The sequence below is a fragment of the Rhipicephalus sanguineus genome, chromosome 11 (genome assembly GCF_013339695.2).
Source record: "Rhipicephalus sanguineus isolate Rsan-2018 chromosome 11, BIME_Rsan_1.4, whole genome shotgun sequence".
Lineage (NCBI taxonomy): Eukaryota > Metazoa > Arthropoda > Arachnida > Ixodida > Ixodidae > Rhipicephalus > Rhipicephalus sanguineus.
Genome location: NC_051186.1, coordinates 142,927,771 through 142,951,085, shown reverse-complemented (window position 1 = coordinate 142,951,085; position 23,315 = coordinate 142,927,771). Strand labels below are relative to the sequence as shown.

Below are 23,315 nucleotides of genomic sequence, written 5' to 3'. Positions count from 1 at the left end.
GCCACTATAATCTTCGACGACGCCACATGGAATACCAACCCGGTGACCGTGTGTGGGTTTGGACGCCGATACGCCGTCGGGGACTTAGCGAGAAGCTTCTTCGCCGATACTTCGGGCCATACAAGGTGCTTCGACGTCCAGGCGCTCTAGACTACGAGGTTATCCCGCACGGCATTACGAGCTCTCAAAGGCGCCGTGCACGATCTGAAGTCTTCCATGTCGTATGCCTTAAGCCGTTTTATGCGCGTTAGCGAACCTTAGGACTGTACCTTTTGCTTTATTATTGTCATTTTGCTTGTACTTATTGCTTGTTGTAATTTATTTGTGTATTCACTTGTTTTTCTATGTTCTGTCACAAGCATCGGGACGATGCTTTTTCAGAGGGAGACAATGCCACGCCCGCTTCATGTTTTACTTTGATGTATTCGGGTTTGACCATCAAGGGCTGTTAGCAACGCTCGGCGCAGACCGTGCAGCAGTGTTCGAGAAGCTTCACGATTTTGGTAGATCTTTTTGCTAAGATTGCGCGCAGGACACGAATAGTCTAGATTATTCCGGAGCTTGCGCGACCACCAGTGATAAGACTGGAAAGTTCGATGCGTGATGTATGAAAGTCCCAGCGATGAGCAGTTGATCGACGGTCGACGCTCTGTTCGCCGCTATCAGTGTACAGTGAAACTTCGGTGATACGAATCTCACGGGACCACCAAAAATATTCGTATCATCCGAAATTCGTATCACCAGAAAGCATGGAAAATTAGCATGCTACAAAAGAAAGCTGGCGTAAATTTTCATTTATTGTTTTTCAGGGCTTTAAGTTTTTAGATGTCGGCAATCATACCAGCACTCTAACATATATGTACAGCCCGTACGCGCGTATTTAATTAATGAACCAGGTGCGTTGTGACCCGCGGCAGCAGTTGTCCCTTCCAAATTTTAGTATGCTTTTTTGATGACTCCGGAGTACTGTAGTGAAAGTAACGAAAGAAGCGCTTTGACGCGATGGATCAAGGTCACAAAATTACAGAACCACGGTCCTGTGTTATGATTTTGCTATCGCGGAGGTGTTGGGGACGTTGAGGCCGCAAAAGTGCGACCTCAACGGTCGCGCATGTTGAAGTTGTGAGGCCTGACTCCTTCGCAAAGACCGTCCTCGCCTTCTTTCGGTCTTCTTCCACCTTTCATGGGATGTCCGATGCACGAAGCAGGCTGGCGTGTAAACACAGTACAACGACAGCAGCCCGCGTCGACGCGTTAGAAAAAAAAGCATGGCGCTAATGTCCTCTGTAATCTAAACTCGAAGGCACACGGAAGCACATAAAAGCCTCAAAGATTCGTGCAAACAATCCCGGAGGCCGTGACGCGTCTCTGAAGGTTTATTCTGAACGGAAAAAAAGTGTTTTTCTTACTCCGTGATCTTGACGGTTTGGCGGTGCAGCGCGCGTGCCCACGCTTGCGTTCCGGCGATCGCACGTGCTGGGCGCGTCTTCCGCGACAGCGAGGAAAGCACCTCTTAGTACCTGGGATGTAGTGTACGTTCGTATCAAACGTCGCTGGGTGAAAATCGGTTCCCAACAACCGTACTCCATTACATTGCAAGTCAATAGGCCTTGGCCGGGACCGACGAAAAATTCGTATCACCCCGAAATTCGTATGAGCTGTGATCGTATGACCGAGGTATCACTGTATTGCTGTAGTTTGACTTTCAATATCCCGGCCACAAGTTCGGCCAAATAAAGAGTTTCATCTCTGACGTGCTGACTGCTGCCTTCGTCGACGTCACGACCACGTGACAATAGGGTAATTACCCTACGGTTGCCAACGCTGGTGCTACCATGTTGCTTCGTCACCACAATAAACGGCGGTTACCATTAAAATCCTTGATGAAATCCAACGTTTGACGGCAACCCGTCTGGCCGGGAAAGTACATAGTGTAAACGCGAAAAGATACACCGACCAAAAAAGGAACAAAGTTTACTTGACGTTCTTGACAAAGGTCAAATAAACTTTTTTCTTTTTTTTTTTTTGGTCGATGTATCTTTCCGCGTTTACACCATTAAAATACTTAAACACATACGGCGTACACGCGAAGAGGGATTAGTGTAACAGTAAGGTAGAGAGGTGGGTGAGTTGGAACTGATGAATATTGTAAATAGTCAGCGCATTTTTTACAATATGTAGTGTATCAGGTGTTGCTGTGACGTAGGATCCGCCAAACAAACGAAACTGTCTCAGCCTTGCCGATTATAAGGCAATTAAATGAAGAGCTACGTATCGCTGCGCAAGCGTTTGGCTTGCTTACTCCCTGTAGCTTCCACCCTATAGCAAAGAGCTTGTGAGATACAGCATAAGCACTCTGTTCTGTGTCAAAGCAGGCAAGACATCGATCTCTTCCAACTTCTTGTCAGATTCATTTTCCGAGTTGAGGCATACATTGATTGATTGATTGATTGATTGATTGATTGATTGATTGATTGATTGATTGATTGATTGATTGATTGATTGATTGATTGATTGATTGATTGATTGATTGATTGATTGATTGATTGAAGCCACACGTTTGGTGGCAGTTTTCTTTTAGATTCGTGCAGTAGAATAAGGAACTAGTCGATTACCAAACTATGTTTTTAAACTAACCACATGTCTCAGATGCTACCTTGTGCAGTTATTTTATCACGTTATTATTTTAGTTTCTGCAAGAAGGACCAACTCAAAACAGGGTCCAATGAGCTGCCATAGGACGGCGCACTCGCGCGAGCGTGTCCCACGTGTGGCTCGACTGCTCTGGCGTTTGTTTCGTCTTCTCCCCCGAGCTATTTTCGTGATCCAGGACGATCCGCCCTGTCCGCTGCTCCCAGGCATCGTCGCGCACCCCGGAGCTCGGGAATGACGCTTGAGAAGCAGACGCCTGCTTCGGGGCGTCTTTCTCGAAAGCTCCGCGAGATGGTGCTCGCCGCGCCAACGTTCCACCCAGCTTTTATGTCGGCTCTCTTCCTTTTCACAGCCGTTCTTCGGCAAGTTTGGCTTACTAGGCAATACGTTGAAAAAAAATCATTAGGCGATTCTAGCGGCGGCATGAATGCTTAGCGGGGCAGGACATCTGAGCGGCTTCCAGCAGCAACGTCTTGAAGGCAGCAAGGACCTACAGTCGTCATCGTCGCCACCCGGTGAGCAGCGACTTTCTTTTATGCGCTCTTTGGGCTACTCTTGTGGCGTGCAGCGCAAAACAAAAGCGAAGAACGTATAAATGAGGATGAGCGCGGCACTGATGCTAACTGAGTTTTGTTTCATTGACGTCACACATAAGTACGACAGTAGGCGAATTATCCGATGGGCTCGTTTCTCTGTTTTCTCTACAATTAATGAAACCGAGAGACAATTAGGCGAAGGAAAGCATGGGGACATTATTTGCGGTTCCTTAACTGTAGTGTTCAATAGACGTGTGTAAGAAGATGTAATCGCCAGGTGACCTTTTATACGACGCGCAAGACATGCTAACTATTCAGCGTTCCACCTCCATAGTGCCATCTCGGCAGCCCGTAGCATGACAGAGAGCCACGCCCTATTTACCGACATAGTAGTGAAAAAAGCATCGTGAATCGCGCCTTCCTGCTTTCTTTATCGCTTATCAAGCACTCAGGCATCATTAAACATAGATGCGCCAGCTGAACTGCCTGAAATGTTGGGGCAGCTTTGAAAACGGCTAGCCTTTAGTGTTTAGTTTGCTTGGGCTGCTCCCGACAAGAAAAATAGATTACCAAGCAGCTCAAAACACTTTTGTTCCGGATTTCCTGGATACGGTTGAACACTACGAATAATAAATTACTGTTGTAAGCTCTGAGGTAGAGACAATATGTGCAATAGTAAATTTGACAACGAGATTGCGCGAAAGTGAAGACCTCGAGCACATTGTCTCGAAGTATCGCTGGCAATGTATTGCAGCAACAAGCGTGTCTATTCCGGCCGTCGAGACCGGCATTTGATCCGCCTGGAGATCCACGTGTTTTGCAACATTGCTCTGGTGCTTTGCTACTGACTTAGCAATGCAGTGTTTTTTTAATATCGCTTCCTTGCAGGCAATAGCAGACAGTTTTGAAATATGCAGATGAAATTGGCATGCAAGAAAATAACGCGTCATCTGTCTCTGACTTATGTGGCACAATTGGCACGTTTTTTTTTTTTTGTTGTTGTAAATGACTATGTGTGGATTAGCCCAACATAATAATAATATAAATCGCAGTTTCGCCGCAACGGCGAAGCAATGAATGCGAAAGCAACAAATTGTAATGTTATACGAAGGAAGGCTAGCAGCTAACTCTTTCGGATCCGATTCCGCGTAACTCTGCTATTTATGCGTGGCTTCAACTGGCTTAACATCGTAAAGGCCAATTTGCAGTGGAGCTGAGCGGAGGCCTCAGAGAGGAAAAGCAAAGTAATGCAAACCTAGACGAGAATGGGCATCGCTGAGCACTGAAGGTGCTCAACCATGCCCACGACTGATGGCCTTCTCCGTTTGATCACTTGTATGTCTCCAACCATCCACACATGTCTCCTCCACTCGCCTGCGCTATTGGGCGTGAGGCCCACCACTGGAGAGGCGGGCGCTGTAATCACTGTGACGTCAAGGGCTGGATCACGTGACCTCACCTCGCTCTGGTGAAGGGAAGCGCACGGTTGAATGCGTTGTTTTTAATCACGATTTCGTGGCGTTTTCGCTTTTGAACAGCGTTTTTTTGCTCTCACTTCTTGTGTGAGAGCAAAACTAGACTACACAATCCGAAAAAATGCAGTCAAAGTTATCGACGGCATGGTACTTTTCTGCTCCTTTCCACAGTGCGCTACGTAGGCGAAGGAGACAGGCGCGAGCTATCACTTTTACCCTGCTCTTCACGAGCATGATGCCGCTGTCACCGGTCTTTTCATGATTGTTATTTCAAGCCCATGGTGTTAAAATGGACACCGACCACGAATATTCGCATATAAGCAAGACGTCCCGGCTCTCCCACGGGAGCCTTGTTTACAGTGAAAAATGAATGAGCAACGAGTGCGGTATGTATCTTTTAAAATATCACATAGCCAACTTACGGACATGTGTGGAAAGTTGCCGTCATGACGATTAAGCATGTGCGCCATTGTCTCGGTAGTCAGAGATTCACGATAAAGCCGAGGAGTCCAGTTCTTTTCTCTTTCCGTTATCTTTGTCTTATCCCAGTCTATTTCTTGGCCAGTTGCTTCTGCGTGTTTGGCCAGCGCGTTCGATGAAACCTTTCTCATGTTACATGCGCTGCAGTCTTTGCTGAAAAGTTACCTGTCTCGCCGGCGTAACTTCCGCCCCAAGCTCCCCCCCCCCTCCCCCAGGCCTCATGTCCATTTTAATTGTCATCATGTCTTTTCCTGAACACACGGGTTTCCTCAGACTCTCGACCTCAGCCCAAGGGGTCCCTTGCTTATGGATCATTTCTGTAGAATGAGCTCATAGCCATTGTCGCTTCCCAGGTAGCACAAAACGGATAATTGACGTTTTATAAACGTTTATCCGAGACGATAAAAACGTTTAGAAAACGTCACGGAAAAGAAGCTAAAGGTCTAGCACACGTTTTATATCTCGTCTAATGTCCGGCTAGAATCCGTTTTTAAGACCATCTAGAAAACGTTTTTAAGACGATCTAGAAAACGTTTTAAAAACGTCGCAAAAAATTCCATTTTTAAAATAAAAATATCCCATTGCATCGTCTTTGAAAAGACGTTTTCTAAACGTTTTTAAGACGTCATGCAGGATCTGTTTTCTTTTAGCTGTTTTGTTTTTGCGCATGCAATTATAATAGCGCACGTTTTTAGGAAGCCCTCTCTATTATAGTAATTACAGTTACTTTATTCGGTTTTACTATTACAGAGTGAGAGCTCAGTCGATTCACAGACAAAAGTGGTCATGTCATAATTTATTATGTAAAACGGCAACGACTCCTGTACAGCATACAAACGTAAAAACCACGAAATGAGATATAGCATGCGACTATATAACATTATTCAGAAGCGGCAAAAGAACGCAAAATATCGCGGTAATTACAGTGCAGCTATATAGTATACAACCTTCAAGAACGCTTTTTGTTGCACGATTCATCATTCGCAGAATTGTTGTCAAACAACTAACAGTGCAATATGACAAAATTTAGGATCTGGCACAGCCATTCTGCAATATGTAAGCGTCGTCTCATTAGCTTTACTTAATCAAACGCAAGGATGAAGTGAAGAGAAATTGTCGAAAAGGGAATGTCGCTGAAGCCAACGACTCGACAAGGGGACTAGTTTCCGTCAGGCAGGGGCGTAGCCAGAAATTTTTTGCGGGGGGGGGGGGGTTCAACCATACTTTATGTATGTTCGTGCGTGCGTTTGTATGTGTGCGTGTATATAAACGCGAGCAAAATTGAAAATTTTCGGCGGGGGGGGTTGAACCCCCCCCCCTTGGCTACGCCCCTGCCGTCAGGGCCCCGACGAAGCCAAGCATTCATGATGAAACGTTTTCTCAACGCTTCATCTTCCGCTGAACTTTTTTCTTGTGGGAAGGAGAGAGAGAGAAGGAACAGAGGATAGGCAGGGAGGTTAACTAGCGTCCAGTTTGCTACCCTACTCATGGGAGGAGAATGAGGGAGTAAAAATAGAGAGAAAGAGACACATTTCACGACGCACACACAGAGGAGCGTATCACAGGTGGTCACTCAATTTTGTTGCCTTGAAGTACTGCAGGAGGCCTCGTATGGTTTTCTGGGCTGATGTGCTATGAAGACAGACTCCCAAGGTCTTTCCTTCGGGAAAAGGCCGACCGTCAAGTCTCCTGAAGGCACACTGGCACACTGGAGAGTCCGGCGATGTGTTTGAAATAGCATACAGCGGCACAAATGATGATCGAAAGTCTCTACACAGTTGCAGTTATCGCACATTGATGAATCTGCCCTACCAATCCGATAGGTGAATCAGTCAGAAGACCCTACACCGAGCCACAGCAACACAACAAAAAGACGTGGACAGTAGAAGTGGACAGGACAGCGCTTACCCCTGTCCACTTCTACTGTCCACGTTTTTTTTTTTCAGTTTGCTTCAACCCAATTTTCCAAACATGAACGTAAACCAACAGGCCCAACTCGCCATCTTGCTCCAACACAGCATTCAAAGCAGGCAAGGAGGCATGAATCAAGCACCTGGTGTGTGTCTCCCTTCGTTTCAAAACAATCGTTGAGAGCGCTACTTAAGACCACAGTTAGTGGAAATCGACTCCAATGTGTTGAAATCACTAATACCAAAACAAAACTGCAAAATAATATTTCGCCCACCCAGCCAAGAATGCGTAATGAAAAAAGAATGTAAATTGCTAGCAAAATCACTGTTGCTGAAGTGTATTGCTCACAAAATGAAACTTTTAGGAACGTTCTTACAACATGCCTCTGTTGGAACATTTCTCACTGAAAAAATGTTGGCAAAAGCTCTGGCATCATTACAGAAGTAAGACTAGACGTTGGGAACAAAAGGCGCCATTTTAGACGTTAGCTAAAAATATTTGTGGATGCAGCATCCGTGTTTCAAACGGCGCCCACTAAAGAAGTAACGGTTTCAGGCTTCGAAATGCAGCGCACAAAACTTATCCCAGAAATCATGGTCTGACATCCCTAGAGAGCACACAGATAAGCTTAAATGTGCCATGGCTAGCAGAAAATATGAACACTGTAAATTACAGCGACGTATAAAAAAAGTACAACTAAACCAATTGTAGCGCGAAAATAAAATGTATGAACAGAAAACTAATCGAAACGACCACAAAATTACAATGAATGAGCCACTTACTAAAATGAATAAATAAAAATTAGGAATATGAAAATGCCAGCCTGATAAAAAAAAACATCTTTCTTTTATGATGCCCAGTATTAGAAAATGTCAGGCTAAAAGAACAAATTAATCTAATGATAAGACACATCAGCTAAAGAAATTGGGACTCTTCCCCATTTTTTACTCAAAAAGCACACAGCTGTAAACTCAGGATTGTCAGAGGCAGATCAGGGTATTGCACTTAGTACATCAGATTGCTCAGTGTCAAAATATCACAATGTGTGGCAAGTCAGTCTGAACACATGGCTTCATGACAGGTACTTGATGGAAATCACGAGGCACATCCGGAAGTCTGCAAAGAACACTACAAATAGCATACACACGAAAGTTGTGCCATTAGCAGCATGGGGCAGCGTTCCACGTCAAAGATATTTTAGCACAATAGCCCTAGTGCGATTTCTTGAAGTTGCCGACAAACACAGACGCTCAAAGAGGTTAACTGCTTTACAAACTGTGACCTTTTGTTTTTGAAAGTTTCCAAGGGAAAGAGAAAAATGTCAATCTCTTGACATCCATCTTTTTTTCATACTAAAACCTGTCAGTCAGCCCATCAAAAAGAAGAAAGTAATAATTTAGTTGGTGTAGCCTTTGTTTCTAAACATCTAGGGTAAATACCATCTGCAATAAATAGGAGAAAAGATCATTTCAGTATTTGTTATTATACCTATAGGACGGTGTGAAAAGATGAGAACTCGATAACACCGTACGACGACAGAGAGCGAGCCTGCGGTATTTAACCAGGCACAAGAGACGCGCAAGAGAACCTCTTGGTTCTGCTAAGAGCTGCAGGCCACGACGGAAACCACGACGACGGAAACCACGACGTGCATTTACGTTTAGACAGCTTTATCATGTATGCTGAATTCCGCAGTAACATACTGCTGAAACATGTCGCACATGCAGCCCGTGATGCAATGGAACGCGCTTTTTCATTTGCCATAGTTCTGAAATACACAGCGCAAATGCAGTAAAAATGAGCTTCCCTTGAAAAATGACAAAAGTCCGTGGTTTACAGTATCCGCAAATCCACAGAAAACTAATCGCACATCAAAGTAACCACGCCCGTCCCTCGAGCATAGAAGAAAGGAAGTTGCGAGAGCGTTCCGCGCGCAAGCTGATGAGTGAATTTTTCCGCAGATAATCTTACGGGACTCTAACCGTCAGTCAGCGTAACAGTCGCTCCACAGAGACATACTTGCATTCGGGTCCACAAGTTTAACACGCAGCGAAGTATAGTTTCTTCACAGCTGCGTTTATAGCCTCCACGAACCACGACACGAGCACGAAATATAGCAAAATAGTGCATGACCGGTGAGCTCGACCGCCCATGCGAAATCGGCGAGCTTAACTGACATTGCAGAAGCAACGGCCGCGCGGATGGATACAGTCAGCGCTAAGGCCTTCGTGTGGAAGTTAGACGGTTATCGCTGCGAGTAAATTACAGTACATGACGTCAAGTTTACTGGTTAACGAACTTTGAAGTCTTCATTATTGCTGATGCAATGTAGACACCATACGCCTTTATCCTTTTGCGCGCTACTTTCTTTATCGCAATGAGAGATGGCGTGCGCAGGCTCGAGTTCAAATTTCAATTCGCGGTGGTTCATGCATGCACATGCATGCATGGGCCAAGTAGCGCGCGGTCCGCTGCTGGGCGACAAAACGTCTTATAAAGTGCGTCTTCTAGACGTCACAAACAAGACGTTTTTAAAACGTCGAAATTGGTTTAGGATCGAACAAACGTCTTGAAATATACGTTCCAGACCAAAATGGTTTTAAAAAATACGTTTTCTAGACGTTATCAAAAACGGATATAATACGGATTTTCTATGACGTTTTTAAGACGTCGAAATTGGTTTAGAATCCGTTTTGTCCGTTTCATCCCTAAAAAAACGTTTTCTAGACCATGTGTGCTACCTGGTTTGTTCTTCTCAATGCTGTTTTACGCTACTGGCGAAAACATGACCAGCTTCAAACACTGATTCACCTTCTAACAGCAGCCGCGAAGTGTCACACTGTTTATAAGTGAAGCTGTAAATGCTGGACGCTGGTATTTTCACTGAAACATAAAATTGCCTTTTAGACCGCGGTATAAGTAACACCTTACAGCATGGTCATTTAAGTGCGCAAAGAAATACGGACGGTTGGCACACAGTGCATTTGCTATCGCAATCGAGCCCGATCGGGACCGTATTTTTCGATGGCGATTGGCCCCTTCGTGCAAGCTGCATAACGAAGTCAATCGTCGAAAATTTTCATCCCGATGGGGCTCAGGGGCGATCGAGAATGCACCGTTTGACAACCTTGGAAAATTCGCGCAATGAGAAGCAACAGGTCGATATTAAAATCGTGCCACAAACAAACTCTTGTGAAACGTTCTCTTGCTTACAACACTGAACGAGGCGCGCACGGCTCTCGTACGTTTGTCTCCAATCACACGGGAAAGGTTGCGGCTGCATGAATCTCTAAGCATGGTCGATTGCTTCCCACAAAGCGGAGAAACCGCTTTCGTCGTGCTTCATAGGGCTATATGTACTAAACATGAATGTAAATTTGCCCATGCCTGTCGTGTGAACCGCGGCCTGTTTTCATGTGCAAACCTATAATTAATGAAGTATAACGGTCGCACGCATTTCTTGCAGCAAAAATACGTTTTTTTGCCACAAGCACGCGCTAAAGCCCATTTGATTAGTAGTTTCCATTCGACGTAAAATGATTCGTTACCTTTTACAAAAGCATCGTGCTCGGTCCCCGTGCACGCTAAACAAATTCTGACCCATTAGGGTGTAAAAAAGGGTGCGACACCCTACTGCACACCCTTCGAGCACCCTATTTGGGCCGCAGCACCCTACAAGCGGAACTCAACGGGTGCATACATCAGAAGGGTGTAAACTAGGGTGCAAGAAGGGTGCTACAACTAATGGGTGCTGGAGAGCACTCATAAGGGTGTACAGTCGCCGACAAAGGTTTGATAGCAACGTGGTCAACGAACATAGCCAACAGCTTTTAGAGGTTGACTGGTTGGCCACCACGCTCACATTAAAAGCGCTATATACTAAAGTAGCGTATATCTGAGTGGCGGCAGCGCCAGGCCGAACCTGAGTTCTACATTGGTTCTGGCACTCGAGCGGTCTCGACCTGTTCACTCTAAGGAAAAGTCGAGTATTTGGGGAGTATTTCTGCTACACAACAATAAACGTCATCCGTCTTGCTCGCGTTTCTTTTCTTGAAAACCCGGCTCTCGTCACTTTCCTATCAAGAACGCTATGTCACGCTATAACACGCGCGCCGTTCGTGACCGTGAAGTGCCGGGACCGCGGCGGTAACGCGAGGAAAGTACACGCGGTGGATGACGATTATTGTTGGGTAGCAGAAATACTCCCCAAATACTCGACTTTTTCTTAGAGTGTTCGGCTCACGGTCGGCGCTGACCAGGCGTTGCGCTACAAGCCCTACAAGCTGACTAGCCATTGTCTGCATACGTAGCTTCTGGAGCTACAACAGGATTTTTACTTTCACCCGTAAAGCTGTCGGCCTCGTTTGCGGCTAACGTGGCCGACAAAATGTTTGTCCAACGACCACGGAGGAAGGAAAGAGCTGAGGAGGGGCCCTGACGTCACTCTCGGTGAAGCCGGAAGTCGGCCATATTGACTGGGCAGATCCTCTTCTATTGTTTACGTGCGAACAGCGCAGTGGAAGGCACGTCGCTCTCTCCGACTCGAAAGGCACGTGGGCTGCGTGGCGATCCGAAACCAACTGAACGGAATTCAACACGCTGGGCCAGCGCGCCAGCGCTGGCGAAATCATTTCGTGTGCTGCAGTTGCGCACGAGCCTACACCGAACGCGTTTGCCAGCTCGTCTGTCTACCCTTGAATGCCCTTCCTCAGCGTCCGACGTGAAAACTCAAGGAGCGCGCGCATCTGCTAGCAGAGGAGCGCGCGAGCGTCTGTTGGTGGTTTAGGCATTTAGGCAGTTTAGGGGCCTGGCGTTTCTCGCGTCGACTGCGGCGACGGCTTCCGTAACTGACGAAACGACTGTAGTGAGTGCACGCAGTACGGAACGTTCCACTAGCCATAACGTTCGGCTGGCAAACTGTGCTTCGGCTACGAGGGTTAACAAGCATAACCAAGTAAACAAGCTTTCGCTTGCATAACCAAACCTATATATAGCCGGGCTAAGCCGCAGGCATTATTTCAAACGCTTTAGTTTTATCTTGATGGTTTGTTTTCCTCTGTTCGGGCTATCAGCCACAATGCGAGCTTGACGTGGCGATAGTGTACGAATAAAATCCGTACCATCTCACGGCACTTAATGCTAGGCGATGATCGACAGAGCTCGTACTTCACGTACGTGCGTACATTCCGGCATACAGACCCATGGCTAAACCAACGAAAGTTTACGGGTCCAAACACGTATTGTCGTCATGGCTTGAGGAATCGTTTGAACTTACTGAACAAGGCGGCCACGCACTGGCCCAGGAAATGTGACGAGCAACAGCATACCGACAAGGATGCAAGCACAAGAGAACGCCGCGAACTAGATACGCTGACTACGGCGTTTAGTCTGAATGTATTTACGACATATATTCACGCACTGTACATAAAACATGATCGGCCGTGCGCCGCCTTCTGTGGTTGCATTCTGTCTCTCACGCGGCGCCCGGTCACCATGCCCCTGTTCCACGTAAAAGCTCACCGGCGTCAGTATTATACGACCGGTGACCTTGTGGACGATGTAATGCGCGAATGACACTCGAACGCGGTTACTCTAATGCTGAGAGTACACTGCTGGAAGCGAGAATCGCAAGCAAAACAGAAAAGTTGTTTTAATGCGCACAAGCAAGTTCTTACTGTAAATGTATAGAACACGAATCTACATATATGTGATGTCCTCATTTCCTCTTGCGGAGCACGAGTGTTTTGTCCGCTGTCACAAGCAGGAACACTGCACAACCGTCCCTGACCTGCAAGGCGTTCGGCGTGATTCCGTTCTGCAATGGTGGTTAAGCCCGATTTCGCTAAGCGCTTCAAATACGTACTTCAACCACTTTATGCGCTGCACGGTACGTGGATACGAGCTCGTTCCACGCACTGTTGAGGCCCCGTGGCTACCAGCAGGTTCTGCTAGGTACAATAACCACCGGTTGAACACTGCGTAGCGAACAACGCGGCACAAAAAAATGATGGATATCCGCCACGGCTCGGTACGAGACCTACGGAAGCGCTCAAGCCGCCGCCGGTACGCCAGCTGCACTGCACAACACGGCGTACCACGTAACCATAGTAACGCCGCCATTGCGCTGAGTAAATATGGCTGCTATGACGCCATTTTTTTCCACACTTTCCTGCCTTTCCTGCCAGCTGGGCATGCCCTCTCCCATAGAGTTTCCTACAATTAACTATTGTAGGAAACTCTATGCCCTCTCCTGTGTTCTTTCCTTCCTCCGTGTCCACGACTGTACATGTAAGCCATACATTTCTCAATGTACAGAAATACAAGCCTCCCTCTCAATGCTCCTAGAGTTACTGTATATGCTACCTTTAGGTAGCAGAGTTGCGCATCTGTTTTCCAAACGCCGCTAGCAACCATGCATTGCGGAGAAGCTGACGCTCGGGCCAATTTTTGTATTTCTCGACGCCGCCGCTGCAGCTCCCTCAATTAACACTAGTCATCGACAGGCAATGTTTATCGCCAGCCTTCGACACGCCAGACATGTTTATCGGCGACGCGGTAGGCATGTTGCCTGCAAAAATGGAGTGCGACTTCACCGCATAGCTGTGGTTGCTAGCCGGACCTATGCGCTACTCTGCTACCTAAAGGTAGCATATACAGTGACTCTAAATGCTCCCACTCAGCAGCGCCATTTCAAAGGATACATTGCATCTACAGCATCATTAGTTCGAAACTCTGGCAAAAATTGTCAAACCTCAGCTTCTAATTATCTTAGTAAAAGTGCAAGCCAATCCCACAAAAATCTATATGTGTCACTACTATTTAGTATACATAATTTGTTGCGCCATCTATGGGTAATTTTTTATACTATACTTTTATATACTGCAAATGGCGCTCAATTTTCACACATTTTTTTTCTGTCCAATAGGTAGCAGGAATGTTTGCAAAAACTAGCACTTTAAGTTCAAATTGTAGCATCTGTTATACTGTACTCACAAGTATCGCGACTCTGTTGTTCTGCCTCGGTCACATGGTGTGGTTTCCCGCTCGGCGCTGCTCCAAGGCTACTCCAAGGTCAATCTAAATAGGTCGCGAAAGTCGGAACGAAAAGTGGTCGGAAACCTATTGCGACAAACATCAACACCCGCGTGACGATTAAAGCGCTACTAGGTGAGGGGGGACAAATAATGAAAACAAAAAATTAATTAAACGTTTATTTTCATAAGTACTAATTTTATTTGTCACGAATTAAGTTAGTAGATTACTTTAATCAAACTTTAGTCTTGGGTATGTGGTTGAGTAGCCGATTTTTTTCGTTTATTTTCAGAAACAGCGGGCACATGCAGGCAGTCTGGTAACATGGGCCAACGGTTTTGCGCATTTTCAGACGCAAATGGCGTCGCTCGTTTTTGCGCAGTAGGTTTGTGCCTGTCGTCCGTAGGTGATTTCCTCGCATAAGCGTTGTTTTCTAGTCGTGGTACTTGGCAGAAGGTAATATAGCCCATCGCAGCCATCGGGAACCGTTTCAGTGACTGTATTTTGCCAGCGCACGGCCGGCGTGCTGTCGCCCTTCGGGACGATGAGTCCGCCACGCTACGCGAAGAAACGCTGCGCTGTCTACGGATGCAAGAGCAACACGTGTGCAAGGTTTGTGTGCACGTTGAATTGTTATGCTACTTCTGATTTCTGTGTTATATATTTTGGGGTAATATCCTGTTCAACTGCAATATTTCGCCAATAAAATACACCTTATTTATCAAATCTGTCTTTTTCGTCTTCCCGTTATCTTGCAGGCTTCCATTATGGAGCCGTCATAGTGATAAGAAAAAAGAACGTGCAGCTATAAAAAAAAAGTAAGAAGCGGCGCCCTGTCAAAAAATTTCATAATTTCGCGCCCATGGCGTTAAAACGTGACGTCATTCCCGCTTCCGGTTGTGACGTCAGCTTTTTCTTTTTTTTAAATTCTGTTTGTCCCCTCCTCACATAGATGGCGACTGTTGCAACAACTAGTCACCGGCTTGACACGTGGGCTTCTACGGAAGTTACGCTACCAGTTTACATGTACCTTGGCTACTCTTTGAAAACGCCAGTGATCCTGTGTATGCATGTTTGCGTGCGATGCCGCGTTGCGTAGTTAGTGTACCGCACATTGGTGTAGGAAGAACATACGTCCTCGAAGATGGCACAATCAGCGCGCTTAAACAGGCCGTCAGCGCGTGCCCAGTTCTCGGCGGCGAGGTGGACCTGGCATCGATTTCGTTTCAGGCAAGTGGACGTATTCCTTTGTTCGTTTGTTAAGTGAGCCCGATAAATTAGCGTTATGCAGAAGTACTGCATACTTGAAAGAGGCTCTTCGTTAAATGTTAGAGTATGAGCGGTCTTTATTTTGCTAAAGGCTGTTTCACATGACCAGAAACAGTGTGATCTTCGGAAAGTTGCTGGCACCGACAAAACGAACGATCGCTCCCGTCGCAACTGTAAGCGACGAGCAACCAACATGCTGAAATTGGTTCGCTCTGGTCGCAGCGGTTGGAGCGATGCTTTTTAAGTGCGAAGCATTTCTTAGCGAATTTCGGCGACTTTGAGCGTATCTAGCTATCTACCGATCGATCTGTCTATCTATCTAGCCGCCTACGACTTCGTGCTCTCCTGGCCGTTTTGTAAATGGGATGTATACCAAAATTGCTATGGTGTAACATGACTGTGAGACGAACATAAATAACAGGTCATAGCATGAAAATCATGACATGTCATGAATGGCATTTTTACATGCTATGGTGTTAGTGCCATTGCGGCCGTTTCGTCAACTTAATATATAGCAGAATTGGTATGACATGACTTGACTGTAGACAAACACAAGTGACAGGTCATAACGTGCAAATCATGAAACGCATGTCATGTACAGCATGGTTTACGTGTCATGGCCACGGGGTGCTTGGGGCCGTTGAAATAAATGAATACATACCTAAATTGATATGACGAGATATTTCATATGACGAACATTAATGTCAGGTGCTAACATAAAAACCATGAAATGAGTGTCATGTGTCTCATGACTTACACACCGCGCTCATGGTGCGCTACGTGATTGTATGATGAACGTAAATGACAGGTGTTAACATGATAAGCATGACGCGTGTCATGTACGGCATGATTTACCTGACACTGTCTTCATGAGCTTCTGACCGTTTCGCTAACTGGACATATATACCGAAATTGGTATGGTGTTACGTGAGCGTATGCTGAGCATGAATGTCAAGTCAAACACGTGTCATGTACGACATGCTCAACATCACGGACACTTGGTGCTTGCGTTGCCGTTTGGTTAAATTCATTTGAGTCGAAATTGGTACGGCGTGACATGAATGTGCGACGAACATTAGTGCCAGGTCGTCACATCAAAACAGTGACATGCGTATCATGTTCATCATGATTGATGAACATGAATGAACATGATACCATACGTAAGTGCCATACGTAATGTAAAGGGATCTTGTCGAGCTCCCCTGCACTCAAAAGTGTATTGTGTGTCGTGCCCTTTAGGATCGCTTCATTTAGTGTACTGATTCGTTGCAGCGTTCGGTATAGAATTGCTCGCCAAGCAAATGCTTTTTAGTGCACTTTTCTCGCAAAACACCACATCCAGGGTAACATTACTGTTTTCTAATCTGAAAGCACGCCTCTGCTTGTGCATTCTTACAATGCTTTGTGGCCCTATGTTACAGAGCCACTTTACAGCCTTGTCATTCATAGTTCCCTTATGTCTCTTTACAATATAAAATACAATTGTGCTTCACCATTCACAGATACTTGACAAGACGTTCGATGAGTATGTAGATATCTCTCCTGAAGACACTATGCCCGACTTGTCGAAAATTCAACTGCGCCCACAAGTGGACAGTGCGAAGCAGTGTCCATCAACTTCTCCAGAGGTATTTCGATTGGGTTGTCGCATATTCAGTGAAGTCCCAGCTCGTCTACAAATTCATGTATGGGCCTCTGTTTTTTTTCTTTGGCAGCACACTACAGCAAACAGCATGGCGGCCTGTGGCATCCAAAACCACGAAAATGACATTAGCGTTTCCTTCGATCTGTAAGTGCAATTGAATGGCATAGTAGAAATTTGGTTAGTCTCGAAGTGTCACGAATAGTATCGGTTTTAGCCGTTAAAGGGGCCCTTAAACGATCTTACTGCAGTCTTGTTCAATGTATCAAAATGCAAAAGCATGTAAGTGTCGCGAAACTTTACATTCTACTACCCTTTCATGCGTCAATTCGTACCGTTATCTAGGTGTCCTTATCACTGACAAGCTCAACTGGTCCGAACACATCACGAAATTAGTAGCAGATACATCGAAAACACTAGGTTTCATTAAACGCTCTCTTTCTTTATCTCCGAGTTCCATTAGAAAACTTGCTTATGAGGTATATGTCAGACCTAAACTCGAATATGCCAGCGCTATATGGAGCCCACATCAAAATACTTGATTGAATTATTAGAAAGCGTCCAGAATAGGGCTGCCCGTTTCATCAGTTCTGAATATAGTAATTGGGTCAGCGTTAGTGCCATCAAATCATCCCTCGGTCTGGGCTCGTTAGCCCAATGAAGAAAAACGCTGCGTCTAGCACTGTTTCATAACCTGTATCATAATCACCCGGACACTCGAACAAGATTTTGATACCACCTTTGCGAACATCACGTCGACTTTTTAATTCCATGAGTGTGCAGCGTATAACTGGCTCTACAAACGCATTTAATAAGTCTTTCTTACCCTTGGCCATAGAAGAGTGGAACTCGCTTCCTGAATCAATCGTCCATCAGCGTGACAGTTCAAAATTTAGGCAGTTGGTAATAACTCACTTGTCAAAATAAAGCAGATGACTTCTTCACCAACTCAAACATGAAACTGGAACCTCTCTTCGAGCTGCTCCTTATTCCTAGTGTACAACTATTTTGCCCTGTACCTCTACATTTTCATTCTTTTCCTTAATAATGTGCCTGCAAAGTGATACGATTTCATGGTCTGAGGCTCCGTAAGAATGTATAACGACTTTTCTTTCAAAACCAGTTCACCGATCATATTGTAAACACTTAATATGATGTTTATTATTATTATTTTTGTGCTTTTTTTTGTGCTTGTGAAACCACAACGCAAATACTTTTTTGAACACATGCAGGAGCACTTAGCACGTGTCTTTTTGTTTGTTTCAACTTCCGGTTTTGTAGCAGTGTATAGAGCTAACCTGTCTCTTTTTCGTTTTCTTTGCAATTGTGACCTTGTATGTATATTTCGCTACTTCCCCCCCCCCTTATGTAATGCCCCATCAGGGGCCCTTAAGGGATAATAAATGATGATGATGATGATGATGATGATGATAGGGCAGATGCTTTTATGCTGCAATCACTTATATTGATGTTGCTTCCCGCAGACCGGTGTCATCTCTACGACAGTTGGCGAGGATGAAACAAGCTTCGCAATGCATACAGACTGGCTCACCTGTGAGTCCCGCAGGAGCTCTCCCGATGAAGATCAAATCGATAAAAGGATGGTTTTTACGTATCGCCAAAGACTCTGACGTCACACCAGCTAGTGTTCGTGAGGCAAAGATGAAGTACCCGTAAATGATGGACTTTAAGAGGGTAAGTTAGTTACTACTACTACTATGAACGATCACAGCATGTTCGCTTGCTTGGCTGAGGAGGCAGCTTAATTTTAAAAATATAGCTTTTGTAACTTGCTGAGAAGCCCATCTCCCTGCGCAAACTCCCTTTTCCTTGACGAAACATATGGAATCCCAACTATATTGCCACGCCCACTTCTTGTCTTGTTTTGATGAATTCGGGTTTGACCGGCAGGGACGGTTATCAACGCTTGACGCTGTCCGCGAAGCAGTGTTCGAGAAGCTTCGCGTCTGTAGTAGATCGTTTTCTTAAGATTGCGCCCCGCACGCGAATGTTCCAGCTTTGTCTAGAGATAACGCCGCCACCAGCGATATTGCTGGAAAGTTCGATAGCACCTGTATGAAAGCCGAGGCACTTGGCCGCTTGTCGGTTGATCGACGGACGACGCCCTGTTCGCCGCTATCATTGTACAGCGTGTATTGCTGTAGTTCTGGTTCTCATTTTCCGGCCACAAGTTCGGCCAAATAAACAGTTTCATCCTGCAAACGCCGACTGCTGTCTTCGTCGACGTCACGACCACGTGACAATATACTGCTTTCAAAATATCGTTCTGATGAAAAAGTTGGGGCTCAAATGTATTTGGGCAGAAGACTCATTAGCCATGCCATGAAGTCTGTTGTTATGTCATTTAGATTAAACTGTCAGCACAATTGCCTTTTTTGTGTGTGACTCATAATCTTCACTTTCATGCACACCTCGAGAGAAACGATGCAGTAAGCATTTTTTCTGGTCAGACGCTTCAATTGAATTGTTTCAACCCTTGCCCAATTGTAAACCTAAATGCTGTGCTTGCAGATGCCATGGTCAAGTAAGATCATTGCTGTGTGTATGCTGGGTTCTTGTTGCATAGTACTTTGGATGCATTTTCTTTTCGAAGTTTTGCTGTGACTTTGCAAGACTCACTAAGATTGACCCATTGCGTTGCATCGCACAAGGGATCAACAAAATTGTGAAAATGGCAGAACAGGGACAGATTCCTTGTCATAGAGCTGTAATGGCATTGCTTGAAAAGGCGCAACAGATGTCTCCTGAGAGCCTGCGAACACACCATGAGTAGCGTTACAAAGGCTTCATGGCACCCTTTAGACCAGCACTTCATGACAAATGATTTTTGCTGGGTTTCATCTTATGGTCATACCATTAGAGAACATCTGTACTTAAAGGTTTAGTTCCTTAAATGGTACCGTCTAGAGTATATCTGTTTATAAATGTTTGGTTATTTAAAAATATCTCGAGGTTTTCAACTCGTGTCTGATGCTCAACTGAAATTCTTTGATGGCATGTTTGATGTGTTGAATGAAATTAAACTGGTGTTGTGTTGCATAGTTTCATGCGTAGATAAAGAATGTTCTGTAAAATCAGTGAACACTTCACAAAATTAACCTTTCTCACATTTGGGGAACTTTGGGAAATGACTAAAAAAGTGCATTCAAGTGTTCTCTATCAATTCTATTATTTGCAGACATCCTGACAGTGGCATCTCTTCGGATTCTGTCTTTGAATGTCAAGGCCGTCTGTCATCATTGTTTGGGCAAGAGTGGGTAAGTTTATTGCAAGTTTGTCCTCATACAATGCATCTTAAATACTAGATTCGCTTAAAATAGTGCTCAGAAATGTGCTTTGCTTTATGGTGATAGTCCTACGTCCAACAAACAAAGCTTAATATTCATGCAGCTATTTTACATGTAACAGATATCTGAGTTAATCCAAAAAGAAATAAACGAATTTGAATTTGGCTACCTGAATTTCTGTGCAAACAAGTATTCATTGTGGACAAAAGCCAGGAGATCGCTCTCATGTGGAGTGAGGCCCGCGTGTTTTCGAAAAAAAATTTTTAATTTTTATGCACATAACTGCACATAATAGCTTGCAAAATATTTTTGCGGTACGACAAACCGCATGCGTTACAGCACTTCACCGGCGAATTAGGTTTCACAAGCTACAGCACATTTAAACCTACAACCATACACGGTTTGTGCATATACTGAAGGTGATGCGAATAATGTGTATACAGTATACATATGCATGAGTGTCGTTTGCAAAATAGAAACTGCGTGTTTGTCCCGTTCTGGTGTGTCAGGTCCTACTGCGAAGACTAAAATGCGTTCTTGGGCTAGTTGGTGCATGGTCTGACAAAAATTTGGAGGCACAAAGGAACGAGGACAAGAAATGACAGGACTGGTGCCAAACTAACAACTGTTTTATTGGAAAGAACATTGCATTCCAGGTAGCTTCACGCGCATGCGCGAGTCACATTGACAATCACGGTAACAGAATGACAACCTACTTTGAGTTATCAAGACTTGTCTAAAAAGTGCAATTCGTTGCGATATAAATTCAAGGAAGGCATACTAACACATTGGGCACCCTTCTTATTTATGCAAAAAGCCTCCAACAATTCTCTGGCCACCTGGTTACGACTTTTCCCAAGCACCCTGGTTTCGAAAAGCCGGGGCACGCATGCGCAGGACATGCAGTGTGAAGGCAAGTGTAAACCAGATACATTGTTAAGGGAGGCTTCATGTTCCTTTAAACGGATATTTAAACATCGACCAGTCTGGCCGATGTATGTCCTACGACAGCTGAGGGGTATTTCATAAACCACCACGACTACGCATGGGCAATACGGTTTTACATGCTGTGTGTCACAGGCGGCCTTATTGTTTTTCTCAGACACACGGGCGCATAGCCGCGAGAGCTTGTTAGGCGCGGAAAACACCACGGGAACATCGTGTCTGCCCACAACCTTCTTCAGGTTGTGGGCGACCACAACCGGCCTTTTATTATGCTGATTAGGTTATGCCCTTTTTCGCATGCCTTTCAATTTCTTGAGAAAGCTCTCCGAAATACTAATTATGACTGAGGACGGAAAACCAGCTGATTGCAGACGCGACACCTGATAATTAAAACTGTGGACCATCATGTGTTCGCAAGATCTGCTTAGCGCGGAATGCAAGCACATTGTCGCTATGCCCCTCTTAACGTTTTTAGAGTTCGCCGATTGAAAATTAAGCAACTCCTTTTTAGCACGAGGACGATATGACCAGCACGTGAAGTTATCGATAAAGGTTATTCTGATATCTAGGAATTGCGGTTCCTTATTATTGGATTCCCCGTAGGTAAAAGTCAGGCTCCTTCCATGGGATCTAAAAACGGTTAAAACTTTGTCCAAGGCAGCACTGTAACTCACTTGGTTAGTAGAGTTCAAAAACCAGGAAGTCATGGACGTATCGAAATATCTTAAAATCTTTAGAGTCAATAGCTTCATTCAAATCTGAATCTAGGGACGACAAGAAAATGTTACACAGCACCGGCGCCACACACGAGCCGATGCATATGCCTTTCCTCTGTACAAAAAGCTTGTCATTTATAACAAACCACGGTACTATTAAGATAAAATTCGAAAAGTGACATAAAATCTTCTGCAGAAATTTCGCAAACATTCTGAAACGACACCACTCCGTTCCTCTCAATGCAACTTCAGACGCAAGGAAGCAGTTCGGAATGTGGTACCGAATAAAACAGGTCGACAACATCAATGGAAAAACCATGCCGTACAGAGGAATTTTCTCTCAGAAATGTAATCACATCTTGCGAGTTCTTAACGGAATACGGGTCATCAATTTGAAGCCAGTTAAGGTGTAACAGGAGGAATTTGTTGAGCTGGTGTTGCACACGTACTGCGTTCGCTCACAATTGAACGGAAGGGCATTTCTAACATATTGGTCTTAACGGCAAAAAACACCACTAAACTAGTACCCTTACACTTCTTCACTGCCTTGGCCAGCTTGGTGAAGTTCAGATCACCACACATCCGTACTGCTTGCCGTTTAACCTTGCCGAGATTCAAATCGGTGGGCACGAAGTTCTTAGAAATTGCTTGTCCCGACTTTTCCTGAGAGGTGGCTAGTGGCATGGCGACGAATTCACCCTCTTTGTCCGCTTGAAGAAGAACGAGGCCGTTCTCTTTGAAGATATCCACGACGAACCTAGTGCCAGTCTTCTGACGAACAGGAGCTTTTGTCTTTATGAGGCTATCTACACCTTCCAGAAGACAGCGTTCGCGGTCCTCTTCCCTTGTTCTTCCGGCAAGTCTCCTATTCAGAGCTAAAAGGTCAAGGGCTGAAATCTTCAGCTCGAGACTGAATTTAGGTCCTTTCTTTAAAACCGACGCAACGTTGTTAGAAATTGGCACGTTTCCCGGGACCACCAAGTTGTCCGCCGACTTCACACTCAGTGGATTCCTTTTGGGAAGGAGTAACAAAATATGCCTCCACCAAAATTCTGTAGTCTGGGCTGATAATCGACAAAGAACTTGAAACTCAACCATCCAATTCCAATACTGAATGGAACAGAACGCGCGTAGTAAGTCATAAAAAAGACGTACTTGTCGCCAAAGCTCCGCCTTGAGAATTTTGCAAAGCCGCTTCACATGGCCGTGGGAAGGAATAACAGATCCAAAAGCTTGAGGACGTCTAGTGGCAGGAGGCGTTTCTTGAGGCAAAAGCCATAAAATCTTGCACGACAGGTGGCAATAGCAATGTGGCTTACGAGGGCAGAAGCTTGGTCATTTGAAGTTGA

At 45.2% G+C, this 23,315-nt stretch overlaps 1 protein-coding gene across 1 annotated transcript in view; it reads left to right on the top strand.

The window, feature by feature from the left end:
* Positions 1-2,922: 2,922 nt before the first annotated feature.
* LOC119375551 (uncharacterized) overlaps positions 2,923-23,315 on the top strand; it is a 138,351-nt gene continuing 117,958 nt past the window's right edge. Inside the window, exon 1 of the mRNA XM_037645747.2 lies at positions 2,923-3,167. The gene's annotated coding sequence lies outside the window, so the exon portion shown is untranslated. The remainder of the gene's footprint in view (positions 3,168-23,315) is intronic.